The sequence below is a fragment of the Microtus ochrogaster genome, unplaced genomic scaffold (assembly GCF_000317375.1).
Source record: "Microtus ochrogaster isolate Prairie Vole_2 unplaced genomic scaffold, MicOch1.0 UNK85, whole genome shotgun sequence".
NCBI classification, from domain to species: Eukaryota; Metazoa; Chordata; class Mammalia; order Rodentia; family Cricetidae; genus Microtus; species Microtus ochrogaster.
Window position 1 is genome coordinate 838601 of NW_004949183.1, and position 595 is coordinate 839195.

The following is a 595-nucleotide window of genomic DNA, read 5'->3' on the forward strand; positions in this document are numbered from 1 at the left end:
TCATCATTCATGGGAAATGCCATTCATTCATTCATTCAAAAATATTTATTGGGCTGGGGCTCTACAAACAAAACCACTTACCTCACAAGCCTAACAACCTGAATTTAATCCCTGGGTCCCAAAATACAAGGAGAGAACTGTCTCACTCCCAAAAGTTTGCCTTATGCATACATCAAGGCATATGTGTTCCCAAACTTACACAAAACACAGAATAATAAAAAATTATTAAATATCTGAATATGTTATAGGTAATGTTCAGTAACAAACAAAACAAAAAAATGCCTCTGTACTCATGCAGCTCATACGATAGTTTAGAAAGACACAAAATAAAATAAATGATGAGATAGATTAAGTAGATCTGATAAAGTTGATGGAGAAAACTTGTAGTTGGAATTTTTTACCCTTTACTCGTTAGAGGGTCCTCCAACCAGCTCCCCAATAATCACACAGAGGTTAATTCTTTCTTATGCATGCCAGGCCTTATCTTGGCTTGTTTCTAGCCAGCTTTTCTTTTTTTTTTTTTTTGGAGACAGGGTTTCTCCGTAGCTTTTTGGTTCCTGTCCTGGAACTAGCTCTTGTAGTCCAGGCTGGCCTC